Source organism: Lissotriton helveticus, chromosome 8 (assembly GCF_964261635.1).
Source record: "Lissotriton helveticus chromosome 8, aLisHel1.1, whole genome shotgun sequence".
NCBI classification, from domain to species: Eukaryota; Metazoa; Chordata; class Amphibia; order Caudata; family Salamandridae; genus Lissotriton; species Lissotriton helveticus.
The window spans coordinates 342,770,607-342,788,920 of record NC_136069.1 but is presented as its reverse complement, the minus strand read 5'-3'; positions in this window follow the sequence as shown (position 1 = coordinate 342,788,920).

The window sequence follows — 18,314 nt, the reverse complement described above, 5'->3', positions numbered from 1 at the left end:
GGAGAGGTGTGCGCAGGGCATATACCTTTTGATACATACTGATACTGTATGAAGTCAGTGGGAGTTTGCAAGCACTTGGAATTACCATAATGCCAATTTATTGGCTTATCTTATGGTCAATAACACAACCAATGTTTTTTTTTAAAAGAAACAAAAATATTGTGTGATGGTCATAGTTACGTAAATATATGATTTTCATACTATAAATCCATTCATGACGGGGAATGAATTTCATTATGTCAGGGAACAGCTGTCGATGAGCAACAACCTATTTTCGTATTTTGACTGCTAAATAAAAATACATGTTAAAGTTGTGTTTGTTCTCTTTCAATCTCTAAACAGACCTTTTAAAAATTCACTCTGCGAAAGTGATGCCATTCTCGGATGAGAATTCAAGGTAAGCATTTCCTTAAGTATTTCCATGATCTTTCTGAAGAGGAAATTAGTCTCCATGATCAACAATGTAAGTATAGATAGTGACAGAGTATGTGCACTTGTTTTGCCATCCAAACCATTTACCATCAGCAGAGGAAACGACCCCATTTTAGTTTGAAAACTGAAAGAAGAGAGGAATGATGGGTAAAGGATTGACATTCTTAACTCAATGGAGGGTTTTCAAGTCTGTCAATGATAACAGATGAACCACCACTACCCTGTGGTAAACAAGCATTCGTGTGTGACAGCAAATATGATAAATGGATGGGATGCACTTCATTCTTTCCCAGGGGAGAGTGGGATGAAGATGCTCATGTCCACTCCTGCTTGATTTACATACTTTCGGTTAAGGGCACATATTTACCCTGTCATGGCATGGCTGCTTTTTAAACACAAATGTCAATGTGATCTTTTTTTTCCTGTGTTGTCATATTAGTAGTTTCAGTCTATTCAGCATATATGCCTATCCTTCAATATGCAACAGAGTGCATGTGCACACTCCTGAGCGAGCGGTCATCAGCACTACATGTAACCTCAGCCTCTCTTATTTTCACTCCTTGTACAAATCAGAGTGTTAGTCCCTGTTTTCTCTTGTTCTAATTTCTCTTTACAATGTAATTTCTTCTTCAGTCCCTCCTTTTATTGAACGGTGATCTGGTGAATATGTTCACAGGCACTGCCTTTTGTACTAGTTTCACTGTGACCAGACACTTAGTTGTAACTTCTTGCTTCTCACTGAATCAATTTACTCAGATCTGGTCAGCTCAGTTATGGCTGGAATTGTTAGAGCGATTGCTTCTGTTGTATTTTGATGCTTACACACTTCGAACACACTCGGAGGCGGATAGGGCAGGTACATTATTGGTGAGAAATTGTATCAAAGGGCCATGCCTTGGAGTTCGTAAAATTCCCTCCTCACACTCCTCCAACTGGTCCGCCTCCTACGCACCTCAAAGAACTTTTCCAGCAAATTCGTGTCATGATGCAGAAAGGTGCCATCGAAGTGGTATCCCAATTCTCAAAGGGGAATGGGATTTTATTCCCGTTTTTTCCTCATCCTAAAGAAGACAGGCGACTGGCATCCAATACTCGATTTGCGAGCCCTGAACAAATACCTGAAGTGCCAGTCCTTCCGCATGCTCACATTGATAGATATTTTACGTCTTCTCTGCAAGGACGACTTCATGACCACCATCGACCTCTAGGATTCCTATTTCCATGTGCCAATTCTTCCTCGTCACAGGAAGTACCTGCGCGTCCGAGTGGGGCGGAGACACTTTCAATTCAGGGTGCTACTCTTCAGCCTACGCTCCGCCACTCGTGTCTTCACAAAAGTCTTGGCCCCAGTAGTGGCTTATCTCCGGCTTCAAAGTGTTCAAATCTTCCCATACCTAGACGATTTTCTCATCAAGTCGCAGTCTCACAGCCAACTATCTCAAGACACTCACCTTTGCCAGGGCTTATTTCAATGCCTCGGCCTCTCAATCAATGCCGAGAAGTCTCAGCTCGACCCATCTTGCTGCAGAACGTTCCTAGGTGCCACTCTAGATACGTCTCTAGTCAAAGCACTTGTGTCTCACGAGCGACAACTGTGAATTTGACACCTGGTATCCCTCCTTTGTTTAAAAGAGTCCGTTTCCGTTCATACGTTGAAGTCTTTTCTGGGATTGGCGTCCTCCTGCATCTCTCTGATACCAAACTGCAGGCTCAGGAGTCGTCCCATTCAAGAAGAACTAGACGGCCAATGGCGGCAGGTCACCGGCTCCTTCAAAGATCTTGTTCATGTGACCGCACGGATGAGAGCGGATCTCCAGTGGTGGGCACAGCCATCCAACGTGGCTGCAGGGACTTCCTTCCTCACCCCCATTCCGGACCTCACACTGACCAGGGATGCTTCCTTAGAACGTTAGGGAGCACTCCTTCAGGGGCTATCCATTAAGGGCAAATGGACTCAGTCCCAACGCTCCTGGCACATCGCCGGTTGGAGCTGATGGCCATCTATCTGGCTCTCAAATCATTCCATCTCCTGATCCAGGGGGAATCGGTGCTCATTAAAACAGACAATACCACCAGTATGCACTACGTGAACAAGCAGGGCGGCACCAAATCTCCTCTCCTATCTCGTCTGGAACAGGCGATCTGGGATTGGGCTCTTCGACACCAAGTCACCCTTACAGCGGTTCATCTGACAGGCATCTTGCACATCCTAGCAGATGCCCTCAGCAGATCTGCATCGACAACGCACGAGTGGGAGCTGCATCAGCTGACTCTAGACTTCATCTTTCGGAATTGGGGTCATCCCAGCATAGATCTCTTTGCGAGCCCGGCGAACCGGAAATGCCAGTCCTTTGCAAGTTGGCTTCCCCATCCAAAATCATCCGGGAATGCCCTTTCCGTGGATTGGTGCGGTCTATTCGCCTACGTCTTTCCGCCGATTCCTCTGGTTCTTCGAGTCTTGTGGAAGATGAGGAGACAGCTGTGCCACATTCTCCTGATCGCTCCCAGATGGCCTCGACAAGCATGGTTCTCGGGACTGGGGCTTCTGTCTCAGTGCGATCCCATTCTCCTTCTTCCTCGAGCGGACCTCCTCACAATGGACGAAGGCCTGATATGTCATCCGAACCCCTCCTCTCTCAGATTATCCGCCTGGAACCTGAGACATTCTGGCCAATGCCAGAGCTCCATCTACAATAAAGACTTATAAACTCAAATGGAAGAGGTTCTTTCACTGGTGCTTGGCTGCCAGCATTCATCCTGTGCATTCTACTCCGGCTCAGCTTCTTCCGTTCTTCCTAGAACTCACAGAGTCTGGGCTCTCCCACTCCACCTTGAAAGTTTTCTTGGCTGCGATTTCTCGTTTCTGGCAGGATGGCTCCTCCTCTCTCTGCTCTTCCAGGATTATACGTCAGTTCTTCAAGGGACTGTTCAGGAAGTTCCCGCCCATTAGGCGTCCTCCTCCAACCTGGCATCTCAACATTGTTTTGGCACAATTAATGAAAGCGTAATTTGAGCCTATCCACAAGGCGGATTTTACAATTCTCACTTGGAAGGTGGCTTTGCTCCTTGCTTTAACCTTGTCACAGGGCGCGTGAGTGATGTACACGCTTTTACCATTAAGCCGCCTTTTCTACAGTTTAAATCGGACTGTTTACTCCTTCGCACCAACCTGGCTTACATGCCTAAGGTGCCAACTGACTTTCACCTCAATGAGCCTGTTTTCTTAAAGACTTTCTTTCCCAATCCCCAATCTCCAGCAGAGCAACGTTTACACTCTCTGGACGTTAAGAGATGCCTTAAGTTTTACATCGATAGGACGGCACCCTTTCGCAAATCCGACCAGCTGTTCGTAGCCTATGGACGCATGTGCAAGGGGCGTCCTGTCACCAAGCCAACTATTGCACGTTGGATTTCTTCAGCAGTCTCCTTCTGTCACCAGCAGGCTGGCAAGCCTCTTCAATCTGCAGTGAGAGCTCATTCCACCAGGGCGATGTCATCCTCTACCGCCCTGTGTGCTGGTGTTCCGATCCATCAAATTTGCCAAGCAGCTACGTGGTCCAGCAGGCACACGTTCACGAAACAATATTGCCTTAAAGCAATCAACGGAGCCGATACGGCAGTGTGGCAAGCAGTGCTTAGTAATCTTTTTAACTAAGGTGAGCCTCTGCTTCCTACCCTCCACCTATATGGTTTATGTAATGGTATTGTTGTGATTATTATTATCATTATCATTCCTACTAGCTACATTATGCTATTAGTGCATATTTATGCCTGTGCATTGCTCATTTTGTTCTGCTACAGCTATTACTGCTTACTATTCTATTCAAGCATGTGAATCTATGAAAGACACCCTAATACTGGAGAAGAACAATTGTTACTTACCTGTAAACAGGTGGTTCTCCAGTATTGGGGTATTTCATAGATTCACATGTGACCCACCCGCCTCCCCTCAGAGGCTCGCTTCTCCTCCTAGACTCTTTTGTCACTTCTTTGCTATGAAAATCTGAGGGCCTGAGCCTCTGAAGAGAAGGTTCTGGAGGGGTACTTGCGCCTGATTGGCTGTAGTTTGGACTAACATAATGACAGTGATATGTTGCAAAGTTCTTTCTTTCTCTCCATGTATTCCTATGTGGAAATTATTGCCTGGTTTTTGCAACTATTTCTATTGTGTATTTTATGTGTTATGTTTTTACATACATATATTTCTTGGGATTTTATTGCTATTTTATTTACCGTGAGGCTCCCACTTTGGCGACGGGGAATATTCAAGCATGTGAATCTATGAAAGACACCAATACTGGAGAACCACCTGTTTACAAGTAAGTAACAATTGTTTTTCCCCATGTCGCAGTGCAGGTTTTGTTAAGGTAAGTTTGTGATCAGTACATGTGTGGATGAGCAAGAAATGTGTCTTCACATTAACACTGATTCAATTTGGCATTGGTGAGAGATGGAGGAGACCAACCAAAAATGCAGTTGCACCCTTGCATTTGAGGTGCTTCTCCTCTCTTCCCTTTAAAGGCCGTGCTGATGGCATTTTGGCAAATGACTATCAATAAATTTGTCACGATTTTGTGAATCCCTCTAAAGTTTCTCACACATTTTGGCTGTTATGCTTGCAATATTTTATCAGTTCACATATGGGATTTATTGAAAGAAAAAAAGAAGGATGGAATATTGATTTTAGTAAACTCTTTTAATATATCCATGTACACTGAGACATTAGTTGAAATGTTTTGGTTGCTTCCAATTTTATAGTCGTTATAAATCTAATGTTAGAAATTTAAAAGCAATCCTGCAAATCAGTTTGTCTGTATTTGTCAGAACTTCTTAATGCATTATTGAATAATTATAAAGAATACAATCTCATTAAATGGGGGGGAATAATTATATACACAAAGGGATACAACATTAAAAACTTTGAAGAGCACTGCTTTATGGGCATTGTCTTTTTATTAGCATCAGAAATTGAAGCTTAAGAAACAAAATGCAACATGAGTCGTGTTATTCCCACTTTGTGCTCTGGGTTGCAGAAGAATGACAACAGTGAAGAGTTTAAAACAAACTTTATTTATAGCTTGCCTAAGGGCACTAGCTATTTATGTGTTGCAACATATTGCTCCAGGTAGAGGGAGAGGTGTGCGCAGGACATATACCTTTTGATACATACTGATACTGTATGAAGTCAGTGGGAGTTTGCAAGCACTTGGAATTACCATAATGCCAATTTATTGGCTTATTTTATGGTCAATAACACAACCAATGTTTTTTTTTAAAAGAAACAAAAATATTGTGTGATGGTCATAGTTACGTAAATATATGATTTTCATACTATAAATCCATTCATGACGGGGAATGAATTTCATTATGTCAGGGAACAGCTGTCGATGAGCAACAACCTATTTCCGTATTTTGACTGCTAAATAAAAATACATGTTAAAGTTGTGTTTGTTCTCTTTCAATCTCTAAACAGACCTTTTAAAAATGCACTCTGCGAAAGTGATGCCATTCTCGGATGAGAATTCAAGGTAAGCATTTCCTTAAGTATTTCCATGATCTTTCTGAAGACCAAATTAGTCTCCATGATCAACAATGTAAGTATAGATAGTGACAGAGTATGTGCACTTGTTTTGCCATCCAAACCATTTACCATCAGCAGAGGAAACGACCCCATTTTAGTTTGAAAACTGAAAGAAGAGAGGCATGATGGGTATAGGATAGACATAATTCTTCTTAACTCAATGGAGGGTTTTCAAGTCTGTCAATGATAACAGATGAACCACCACTACCCTGTGTTAAACAAGCATTCGTGTGTGACAGCAAATATGATAAATGGATGGGATGCACTTCATTCTTTCCCAGGGGAGAGTGGGATGAAGATGCTCATGTCCACTCCTGCTTGATTTACATACTTTCGGTTAAGGGCACATATTTACCCTGTCATGACATGGCTGCTTTTTAAACACAAATGTCAATGTGATCTTTTTTTCCTGTGTTGTCATATTAGTAGTTTCAGTCTATTCAGCATATATGCCTATCCTTCAATATGCAACAGAGTGCATGTGCACACTCCTGAGCGAGCGGTCATCAGCACTACATGTAACCTCAGCCTCTCTTATTTTCACTCCTTGTACAAATCAGAGTGTTAGTCCCTGTTTTCTCTTGTTCTAATTTCTCTTTACAATGTAATTTCTTCTTCAGTCCCTCCTTTTATTGAACGGTGATCTGGTGAATATGTTCACAGGCACTGCCTTTTGTACTAGTTTCACTGTGACCAGACACTTAGTTGTAACTTCTTGTTTCTCACTGAATCAATTTACTCAGATCTGGTCAGCTCAGTTATGGCTGGAATTGTTAGAGCGGTTGCTTCTGTTGTATTTTGATGCTTACACACTTCGAACACACTCGGAGGCGGATAGGGCAGGTACATTATTGGTGAGAAATTGTATCAAAGGGCCATGCCTTGGAGTTCGTAAAATTCCCTCCTCACACTCCTCCAACTGGTCCGCCTCCTACGCACCTCAAAGAACTTTTCCAGCAAATTCGTGTCATGATGCAGAAAGGTGCCATCGAAGTGGTATCCCAATTCTCAAAGGGGAATGGGATTTTATTCCAGTTTTTTCCTCATCCTAAAGAAGACAGGCGACTGGCATCCAATACTCGATTTGCGAGCCCTGAACAAATACCTGAAGTGCCAGTCCTTCCGCATGCTCACATTGATAAAGATTTTACGTCTTCTCTGCAAGGACGACTTCATGACCACCATCGACCTCTAGGATGCCTATTTCCATGTGCCAATTCTTCCTCGTCACAGGAAGTACCTGCGCGTCCGAGTGGGGCGGAGACACTTTCAATTCAGGGTGCTACTCTTCGGCCTACGCTCCGCCACTCGTGTCTTCACAAAAGTCTTGGCCCCAGTAGTGGCTTATCTCCGGCTTAAAAGTGTTCAAATCTTCCCATACCTAGACGATTGTCTCATCAAGTCGCAGTCTCACAGCCAACTATCTCAAGACACTCACCTTTGCCAGGGCTTATTTCAATGCCTCGGCCTCTCAATCAATGCCGAGAAGTCTCAGCTCGACCCATCTTGCTGCAGAACGTTCCTAGGTGCCACTCTAGATACGTCTCTAGTCAAAGCACTTGTGTCTCACGAGCGACAACTGTGAATTCGACGCCTGGTATCCCTCCTTTGTTTAAAAGAGTCTGTTTCCGTTCATACGTTGAAGTCTTTTCTGGGATTGGCGTCCTCCTGCATCTCTCTGATACCAAACTGCAGGCTCAGGAGTCGTCCCATTCAAGAAGAACTAGACGGCCAATGGCGGCAGGTCACCGGCTCCTTCAAAGATCTTGTTCATATGACCGCACGGATGAGAGCGGATCTCCAGTGGTGGGCACAGCCGTCCAACGTGGCTGCAGGGACTTCCTTCCTCGCCCCCATTCCGGACCTCACACTGACCAGGGATGCTTCCTTAGAAGGTTGGGGAGCACTCCTTCAGGGGCTACCCATTAAGGGCAAATGGACTCAGTCCCAACGCTCCTGGCACATCGCCGGTTGGAGCTGATGGCCATCTATCTGGCTCTCAAATCATTCCATCTCCTGATCCAGGGGGAATCGGTGCTCATTAAAACAGACAATACCACCAGTATGCACTACGTGAACAAGCAGGGCGGCACCAAATCTCCTCTCCTATCTCGTCTGGAACAGGCGATCTGGGATTGGGCACTTCGACACCAAGTCACCCTTACAGCGGTTCATCTGACAGGCATCTTGAACATCCTAGCAGATGCCCTCAGCAGATCTGCATCGACAACGCACGAGTGGGAGCTGCATCAGCTGACTCTAGACTTCATCTTTCGGAATTGGGGTCATCCCAGCATAGATCTCTTTGCGAGCCCGGCGAACCGGAAATGCCAGTCCTTTGCAAGTTGGCTTCCCCATCCAAAATCATCCGGGAATGCCCTTTCCGTGGATTGGTGCGGTCTATTCGCCTACGTCTTTCCGCCGATTCCTCTGGTTCTTCGAGTCTTGTGGAAGATGAGGAGACAGCTGTGCCACATTCTCCTGATCGCTCCCAGATGGCCTCGACAAGCATGGTTCTCGGAACTGGGGCTTCTGTCTCAGTGTGATCCCATTCTCCTTCTTCCTCGAGCGGACCTCCTCACAATGGACGAAGGCCTGATATGTCATCCGAACCACTCCTCTCTCAGATTATCCGCCTGGAACCTGAGACATTCTGGCCAATGCCAGAGCTCCATCTACAATAAAGACTTATAAACTCAAATGGAAGAGGTTCTTTCACTGGTGCTTGGCTGCCAGCATTCATCCTGTGCATACTACTCCGGCTCAGCTTCTTCCGTTCTTCCTAGAACTCACAGAGTCTGGGCTCTCCCACTCCACCTTGAAAGTTTTCTTGGCTGCGATTTCTCGTTTCTGGCAGGATGGCTCCTCCTCTCTCTGCTCTTCCAGGATTATACGTCAGTTCTTCAAGGGAGTGTTCAGGAAGTTCCCGCCCATTAGGCGTCCTCCTCCAACCTGGCATCTCAACATTGTTTTGGCACAATTAATGAAAGCGTAATTTGAGCCTATCCACAAGGCGGATTTAACAATTCTCACTTGGAAGGTGGCTTTGCTCCTTGCTTTAACCTTGTCACAGGGCGCGTGAGTGATGTACGCGCTTTTACCATTAAGCCGCCTTTTCTACAGTTTAAATCGGACTGTTTACTCCTTCACACCAACCTGGCTTACATGCCTAAGGTGCCAACTGACTTTCACCTCAATGAGCCTGTTTTCTTAAAGACTTTCTTTCCCAATCCCCAATCACCAGCAGAGCAACGTTTACACTCTCTGGACGTTAAGAGATGCCTTAAGTTTTACATCGATAGGACGGCACCCTTTCGCAAATCCGACCAGCTGTTCGTATCCTATGGACGCATGTGCAAGGGGCGTCCTGTCACCAAGCCAACTATTGCACGTTGGATTTCTTCAGCAGTCTCCTTCTGTCACCAGCAGGCTGGCAAGCCTCTTCAATCTGCAGTGAGAGCTCATTCCACCAGGGCGATGTCATCCTCTACCGCCCTGTGTGCTGGTGTTCGGATCCATCAACTTTGCCAAGCAGCTACGTGGTCCAGCAGGCACACGTTCACGAAACAATATTGCCTTAAAGCAATCAAAGAAGCCGATACGGCAGTGTGGCAAGCAGTGCTTAGTAATCTTTTTAACTAAGGTGAGCCTCTGCTTCCTACCCTCCACCTATATGGTTTATGTAATGGTATTGTTGTGATTATTATTATCATTATCATTCCTACTAGCTACATTATGCTATTAGTGCATATTTATGCCTATGCATTGCTCATTTTGTTCTGCTACAGCTATTACTGCTTACTATTCTATTCAAGCATGTGAATCTATGAAAGACACCCTAATACTGGAGAAGAACAATTGTTACTTACCTGTAAACAGGTGGTTCTCCAGTATTGGGGTATTTCATAGATTCACATGCGACCCACCCGCCTCCCCTCAGAGGCTCGCTTCTCCTCCTAGACTCTTTTGTCACTTCTTTGCTATGAAAATCTGAGGGCCTGAGCCTCTGAAGAGAAGGTTCTGGAGGGGTACTTGCACCTGATTGGCTGTATTTTGGACTAACATAATGACAGTGATATGTTGCAAAGTTCTTTCTTTCTCTCCATGTATTCCTATGTGGAAATTATTGCCTGGTTTTTGCAACTATTTCTATTGTGTATTTTATGTGTTATGTTTTTACATACATATATTTCTTGGGATTTTATTGCTATTTTATTTACCGTGAGGCTCCCACTTTGGCGACGGGGAATATTCAAGCATGTGAATCTATGAAAGACACCAATACTGGAGAACCACCTGTTTACAGGTAAGTAACAATTGTTTTTCCCCATGTCGCAGTGCAGGTTTTTTAAGGTAAGTTTGTGATCAGTACATGTGTGGATGAGCAAGAAATGTGTCTTCACATTAACACTGCTTCAATTTGGCATTGGTGAGAGATGGAGGAGACCAACCAGAAATGCAGTTGCACCCTTGCATTTGAGGTGCTTCTCCTCTCTTCCCTTTAAAGGCCGTGCTGATGGCATTTTGGCAAATGAATATCAATAAATTTGTCACGATTTTGTGAATCCCTCTAAAGTTTCTCACACATTTTGGTTGTTATGCTTGCAATATTTTATCAGTTCACATATGGGATTTATTGAAAGAAAAAAAGAAGGATGGAATATTGATTTTAGTAAATTCTTTTAATATATCCATGTACACTGAGACATTAGTTGAAATGTTTTGGTTGCTTCCAATTTTATAGTCGTTATAAATCTAATGTTAGAAATTTAAAAGCAATCCTGCAAATCAGTTTGTCTGTATTTGTCAGAACTTCTTAATGCATTATTGAATAATTATAAAGAATACAATCTCATTAAATGGGGGGGAATAATTATATACACAAAGGGATACAACATTAAAAACTTTGAAGAGCACTGCTTTATGGGCATTGTCTTTTTATTAGCATCAGAAATTGAAGCTTAAGAAACAAAATGCAACATGAGTCGTGTTATTCCCACTTTGTGCTCTGGGTTGCAGAAGAATGACAAGAGTGAAGGGTTTAAAACAAACTTTATTTATAGCTTGCCCAAGGGCACTAGCTATTTATATGTTGCAACATATTGCTCCAGGTAGAGGGAGAGGTGTGCGCAGGGCATATACCTTTTGATACATACTGATACTGTATGAAGTCAGTGGGAGTTTGCAAGCACTTGGAATTACCATAATGCCAATTTATTGGCTTATCTTATGGTCAAATAACACAACCAATGATTTTTTTTAAAAAGAAACAATAGTATTGTGTGATGGTCATAGTTACGTAATTATAGGATTTTCATACTATAAATCCATTCATGGCGGGGAATGAATTTCATTATATCAGGGAGCAGCAGTCGATGAGCAACAACCTATTTTCGCATTATGACTGCTAAATAAAAATACATGTTAAAGTTGTGTTCGTTCTCTTTCAATCTCTAAACAGACCTTATAAAATTCACTCTGCAAAAGTGATGCCATTCTCGGATGAGAATTCAAGGTAAGCATTTCCTTAAGTATTTCCATGATCTTTCTGAAGAGGAAATTAGCCTCCATGATCAACAATGTAAGTATAGATAGTGACAGAGTATGTGCACTTGTTTTGCCATTCAAACCATTTACCATCAGCAGAGGAAACTACCCCATTTAAGTTTGAAAACTGAAAGAAGAGAGGAATGATGGGTAAAGGATTGACATAATTCTTCTTAACTCAATGGAGGGTTTTCAAGTCTGTCAATGATAACAGATGAACCACCACTACCCTGTGTTAAACAAGCATTCATGTGTGACATCAAATATGATAAATGGATGGGATACACTTCATTCTTTCCCAGGGGAGAGTGGGATAAAGATGCTCATGTCCACTCCTGCTTGATTTACATACTTTCGGACAAGGGCACATATTTACCCTGTCATGACATGGCTGCTTTTTAAACACAAATGTCAATGTGATCTTTTTTTCCTGTGTTGTCATATTAGTAGTTTCAGTCTATTCAGCATATATGCCTATTCTTCAATATGCAACAGAGTGCATGTGCACACTCCTGAGCGAGCGGTCATCAGCACTACATGTAACCTCAGCCTCTCTCATTTTCACTCCTTGTACAAATCAGAGTGTTAGTCCCTATTTTCTCTTGTTCTAATTTCTCTTTACAATGTAATTTCTTCTTCAGTCCCTCCTTTTATTGAACGGTGATCTGGTGAATATGTTCACAGGCACTGCCTTTTGTACTAGTTTCACTGTGACCAGACTCTTAGTTGTAACTTCTTGTTTCTCACTGAATCAATTTACTCAGATCTGGTCAGCTCAGTTATGGCTGGAATTGTTAGAGCGATTGCTTCTGTTGTATTTTGATGCTTACACACTTCGAACACACTCGGAGGCGGATAGGGCAGGTACATTATTTGTGAGAAATTGTATCAAAGGGCCATGCCTTGGAGTTCGTAAAATTCCCTCCTCACACTCCTCCAACTGGTCCGCCTCCTACGCACCTCAAAGAACTTTTCCAGCAAATTCGTGTCATGATGCAGAAAGGTGCCATCGAAGTGGTATCCCAATTCTCAAAGGGGAATGGGATTTTATTCCCGTTTTTTCCTCATCCTAAAGAAGACAGGCGACTGGCATCCAATACTCGATTTGCGAGCCCTGAACAAATACCTGAAGTGCCAGTCCTTCCGCATGCTCACATTGATAGAGATTTTACGTCTTCTCTGCAAGGACGACTTCATGACCACCATCGACCTCTAGGATGCCTATTTCCATGTGCCAATTCTTCCTCGTCACAGGAAGTACCTGCGCGTCCGAGTGGGGCGGAGACACTTTCAATTCAGGGTGCTACTCTTCGGCCTACGCTCCGCCACTCGTGTCTTCACAAAAGTCTTGGCCCCAGTAGTGGCTTATCTCCGGCTTCAAAGTGTTCAAATCTTCCCATACCTAGACGATTGTCTCATCAAGTCGCAGTCTCACAGCCAACTATCTCAAGACACTCACCTTTGCCAGGGCTTATTTCAATGCCTCGGCCTCTCAATCAATGCCGAGAAGTCTCAGCTCGACCCATCTTGCTGCAGAACGTTCCTAGGTGCCACTCTAGATACGTCTCTAGTCAAAGCACTTGTGTCTCACGAGCGACAACTGTGAATTCGACGCCTGGTATCCCTCCTTTGTTTAAAAGAGTCTGTTTCCGTTCATACGTTGAAGTCTTTTCTGGGATTGGCGTCCTCCTGCATCTCTCTGATACCAAACTGCAGGCTCAGGAGTCGTCCCATTCAAGAAGAACTAGACGGCCAATGGCGGCAGGTCACCGGCTCCTTCAAAGATCTTGTTCATATGACCGCACGGATGAGAGCGGATCTCCAGTGGTGGGCACAGCCGTCCAACGTGGCTGCAGGGACTTCCTTCCTCGCCCCCATTCCGGACCTCACACTGACCAGGGATGCTTCCTTAGAAGGTTGGGGAGCACTCCTTCAGGGGCTACCCATTAAGGGCAAATGGACTCAGTCCCAACGCTCCTGGCACATCGCCGGTTGGAGCTGATGGCCATCTATCTGGCTCTCAAATCATTCCATCTCCTGATCCAGGGGGAATCGGTGCTCATTAAAACAGACAATACCACCAGTATGCACTACGTGAACAAGCAGGGCGGCACCAAATCTCCTCTCCTATCTCGTCTGGAACAGGCGATCTGGGATTGGGCACTTCGACACCAAGTCACCCTTACAGCGGTTCATCTGACAGGCATCTTGAACATCCTAGCAGATGCCCTCAGCAGATCTGCATCGACAACGCACGAGTGGGAGCTGCATCAGCTGACTCTAGACTTCATCTTTCGGAATTGGGGTCATCCCAGCATAGATCTCTTTGCGAGCCCGGCGAACCGGAAATGCCAGTCCTTTGCAAGTTGGCTTCCCCATCCAAAATCATCCGGGAATGCCCTTTCCGTGGATTGGTGCGGTCTATTCGCCTACGTCTTTCCGCCGATTCCTCTGGTTCTTCGAGTCTTGTGGAAGATGAGGAGACAGCTGTGCCACATTCTCCTGATCGCTCCCAGATGGCCTCGACAAGCATGGTTCTCGGAACTGGGGCTTCTGTCTCAGTGTGATCCCATTCTCCTTCTTCCTCGAGCGGACCTCCTCACAATGGACGAAGGCCTGATATGTCATCCGAACCACTCCTCTCTCAGATTATCCGCCTGGAACCTGAGACATTCTGGCCAATGCCAGAGCTCCATCTACAATAAAGACTTATAAACTCAAATGGAAGAGGTTCTTTCACTGGTGCTTGGCTGCCAGCATTCATCCTGTGCATACTACTCCGGCTCAGCTTCTTCCGTTCTTCCTAGAACTCACAGAGTCTGGGCTCTCCCACTCCACCTTGAAAGTTTTCTTGGCTGCGATTTCTCGTTTCTGGCAGGATGGCTCCTCCTCTCTCTGCTCTTCCAGGATTATACGTCAGTTCTTCAAGGGAGTGTTCAGGAAGTTCCCGCCCATTAGGCGTCCTCCTCCAACCTGGCATCTCAACATTGTTTTGGCACAATTAATGAAAGCGTAATTTGAGCCTATCCACAAGGCGGATTTAACAATTCTCACTTGGAAGGTGGCTTTGCTCCTTGCTTTAACCTTGTCACAGGGCGCGTGAGTGATGTACGCGCTTTTACCATTAAGCCGCCTTTTCTACAGTTTAAATCGGACTGTTTACTCCTTCACACCAACCTGGCTTACATGCCTAAGGTGCCAACTGACTTTCACCTCAATGAGCCTGTTTTCTTAAAGACTTTCTTTCCCAATCCCCAATCACCAGCAGAGCAACGTTTACACTCTCTGGACGTTAAGAGATGCCTTAAGTTTTACATCGATAGGACGGCACCCTTTCGCAAATCCGACCAGCTGTTCGTATCCTATGGACGCATGTGCAAGGGGCGTCCTGTCACCAAGCCAACTATTGCACGTTGGATTTCTTCAGCAGTCTCCTTCTGTCACCAGCAGGCTGGCAAGCCTCTTCAATCTGCAGTGAGAGCTCATTCCACCAGGGCGATGTCATCCTCTACCGCCCTGTGTGCTGGTGTTCGGATCCATCAACTTTGCCAAGCAGCTACGTGGTCCAGCAGGCACACGTTCACGAAACAATATTGCCTTAAAGCAATCAAAGAAGCCGATACGGCAGTGTGGCAAGCAGTGCTTAGTAATCTTTTTAACTAAGGTGAGCCTCTGCTTCCTACCCTCCACCTATATGGTTTATGTAATGGTATTGTTGTGATTATTATTATCATTATCATTCCTACTAGCTACATTATGCTATTAGTGCATATTTATGCCTATGCATTGCTCATTTTGTTCTGCTACAGCTATTACTGCTTACTATTCTATTCAAGCATGTGAATCTATGAAAGACACCCTAATACTGGAGAAGAACAATTGTTACTTACCTGTAAACAGGTGGTTCTCCAGTATTGGGGTATTTCATAGATTCACATGCGACCCACCCGCCTCCCCTCAGAGGCTCGCTTCTCCTCCTAGACTCTTTTGTCACTTCTTTGCTATGAAAATCTGAGGGCCTGAGCCTCTGAAGAGAAGGTTCTGGAGGGGTACTTGCACCTGATTGGCTGTATTTTGGACTAACATAATGACAGTGATATGTTGCAAAGTTCTTTCTTTCTCTCCATGTATTCCTATGTGGAAATTATTGCCTGGTTTTTGCAACTATTTCTATTGTGTATTTTATGTGTTATGTTTTTACATACATATATTTCTTGGGATTTTATTGCTATTTTATTTACCGTGAGGCTCCCACTTTGGCGACGGGGAATATTCAAGCATGTGAATCTATGAAAGACACCAATACTGGAGAACCACCTGTTTACAGGTAAGTAACAATTGTTTTTCCCCATGTCGCAGTGCAGGTTTTTTAAGGTAAGTTTGTGATCAGTACATGTGTGGATGAGCAAGAAATGTGTCTTCACATTAACACTGCTTCAATTTGGCATTGGTGAGAGATGGAGGAGACCAACCAGAAATGCAGTTGCACCCTTGCATTTGAGGTGCTTCTCCTCTCTTCCCTTTAAAGGCCGTGCTGATGGCATTTTGGCAAATGAATATCAATAAATTTGTCACGATTTTGTGAATCCCTCTAAAGTTTCTCACACATTTTGGTTGTTATGCTTGCAATATTTTATCAGTTCACATATGGGATTTATTGAAAGAAAAAAAGAAGGATGGAATATTGATTTTAGTAAATTCTTTTAATATATCCATGTACACTGAGACATTAGTTGAAATGTTTTGGTTGCTTCCAATTTTATAGTCGTTATAAATCTAATGTTAGAAATTTAAAAGCAATCCTGCAAATCAGTTTGTCTGTATTTGTCAGAACTTCTTAATGCATTATTGAATAATTATAAAGAATACAATCTCATTAAATGGGGGGGAATAATTATATACACAAAGGGATACAACATTAAAAACTTTGAAGAGCACTGCTTTATGGGCATTGTCTTTTTATTAGCATCAGAAATTGAAGCTTAAGAAACAAAATGCAACATGAGTCGTGTTATTCCCACTTTGTGCTCTGGGTTGCAGAAGAATGACAAGAGTGAAGGGTTTAAAACAAACTTTATTTATAGCTTGCCCAAGGGCACTAGCTATTTATATGTTGCAACATATTGCTCCAGGTAGAGGGAGAGGTGTGCGCAGGGCATATACCTTTTGATACATACTGATACTGTATGAAGTCAGTGGGAGTTTGCAAGCACTTGGAATTACCATAATGCCAATTTATTGGCTTATCTTATGGTCAAATAACACAACCAATGATTTTTTTTAAAAAGAAACAATAGTATTGTGTGATGGTCATAGTTACGTAATTATAGGATTTTCATACTATAAATCCATTCATGGCGGGGAATGAATTTCATTATATCAGGGAGCAGCAGTCGATGAGCAACAACCTATTTTCGCATTATGACTGCTAAATAAAAATACATGTTAAAGTTGTGTTCGTTCTCTTTCAATCTCTAAACAGACCTTATAAAATTCACTCTGCAAAAGTGATGCCATTCTCGGATGAGAATTCAAGGTAAGCATTTCCTTAAGTATTTCCATGATCTTTCTGAAGAGGAAATTAGCCTCCATGATCAACAATGTAAGTATAGATAGTGACAGAGTATGTGCACTTGTTTTGCCATTCAAACCATTTACCATCAGCAGAGGAAACTACCCCATTTAAGTTTGAAAACTGAAAGAAGAGAGGAATGATGGGTAAAGGATTGACATAATTCTTCTTAACTCAATGGAGGGTTTTCAAGTCTGTCAATGATAACAGATGAACCACCACTACCCTGTGTTAAACAAGCATTCATGTGTGACATCAAATATGATAAATGGATGGGATACACTTCATTCTTTCCCAGGGGAGAGTGGGATAAAGATGCTCATGTCCACTCCTGCTTGATTTACATACTTTCGGACAAGGGCACATATTTACCCTGTCATGACATGGCTGCTTTTTAAACACAAATGTCAATGTGATCTTTTTTTCCTGTGTTGTCATATTAGTAGTTTCAGTCTATTCAGCATATATGCCTATTCTTCAATATGCAACAGAGTGCATGTGCACACTCCTGAGCGAGCGGTCATCAGCACTACATGTAACCTCAGCCTCTCTCATTTTCACTCCTTGTACAAATCAGAGTGTTAGTCCCTATTTTCTCTTGTTCTAATTTCTCTTTACAATGTAATTTCTTCTTCAGTCCCTCCTTTTATTGAACGGTGATCTGGTGAATATGTTCACAGGCACTGCCTTTTGTACTAGTTTCACTGTGACCAGACTCTTAGTTGTAACTTCTTGTTTCTCACTGAATCAATTTACTCAGATCTGGTCAGCTCAGTTATGGCTGGAATTGTTAGAGCGATTGCTTCTGTTGTATTTTGATGCTTACACACTTCGAACACACTCGGAGGCGGATAGGGCAGGTACATTATTTGTGAGAAATTGTATCAAAGGGCCATGCCTTGGAGTTCGTAAAATTCCCTCCTCACACTCCTCCAACTGGTCCGCCTCCTACGCACCTCAAAGAACTTTTCCAGCAAATTCGTGTCATGATGCAGAAAGGTGCCATCGAAGTGGTATCCCAATTCTCAAAGGGGAATGGGATTTTATTCCCGTTTTTTCCTCATCCTAAAGAAGACAGGCGACTGGCATCCAATACTCGATTTGCGAGCCCTGAACAAATACCTGAAGTGCCAGTCCTTCCGCATGCTCACATTGATAGAGATTTTACGTCTTCTCTGCAAG